Below are 1178 nucleotides of genomic sequence, written 5' to 3'. Positions count from 1 at the left end.
GAAATTTGACAATCTGGAAGAAATGGATGCATTCCTAGAGACATATAAACTACCACAACTGAACCAGGAAGAAATAGAAAACAGACCCATAAAACAGACCTATAACCAGTAAGGAGATTGAAACAGTCATCAAAAATCTCCAAACAAACAAAAACCCAGGGCCAGACGGCTTCCCCGGAGGAATTCTACCAAATATTTAAAGAAGAACTAATTCCCATTCTCCTGAAACTATTGCAAAAAGTAGAAATGGAAGGAAAACTTTCAAACTCATTTATGAGTCCAGCATCACCTTGATCCAAAACCAGACAAAGATCCCATTCCAAAAAGAGAACTACAGACCAATATCCTTGATGAATACAGATGTGAAAATTCTCACCAAAATACTAGCCAATAGGATTCAGCAGTACATTAAAAGGATTATTCACCACGACCAAGTGGAATTTATTCCCACTATTGGGAGCTGCAAGGTTGGTTCAACATTCGCAAATCAATTAATGTGATACAACACATTAATAAAAGAAAGAACAAGAATCATATGATACTCTCAATAGATGCTGAAAAAGCATTTGACAAAGTACAGCATCCCTTCCTGATCAAAACTCTTCAAAGTGTAGGGATAGAGGGCACATACTTCAATATTAAATGCATCTTTGAAAAACCCATCACAAATATCAATGGAGAAAAACTGAAAGCTTTTCTACTAAGGTCAGGAACACGGCAGGGATGTCCATTATCACCACTGCTATTCAACATAATACTAGAAGTCCTAGCCTCAGCAATCAGACAACAGAAGGAAATTAAAGGCATCCAAATCGGCAAAGAAGAAGTCAAATTATCACTCTTCGCAGATGATATGATACTATATATGGAAAACCCAAAAGACTCCACTCCAAAACTGCTAGAACTCGAACAGGAATTCAGTAAAGTGTCAGGATATAAAAGAAATGCACAGAAATCAGTTGCATTTTTCTATACCAACAAAAAGACCAAAGAAAGAGAAATTAAAAAGTTAATCCCATTTACAATTGCACCCAAAACCATAAGATACCTAGGAATAAACTTAACCAAAGAGGCACAGAATCTATACTCAGAAAACTATAAAGTACTCCTGAAAGAAATTGAGGAAGACATAAAGAAATGGAAAAATGTTCCATGCTCCTGGATTGGAAGAATAAATA

This window comes from Mustela nigripes, chromosome 3 (assembly GCF_022355385.1).
Source record: "Mustela nigripes isolate SB6536 chromosome 3, MUSNIG.SB6536, whole genome shotgun sequence".
Lineage (NCBI taxonomy): Eukaryota > Metazoa > Chordata > Mammalia > Carnivora > Mustelidae > Mustela > Mustela nigripes.
Note: the sequence above shows the minus strand (reverse complement) of the source record.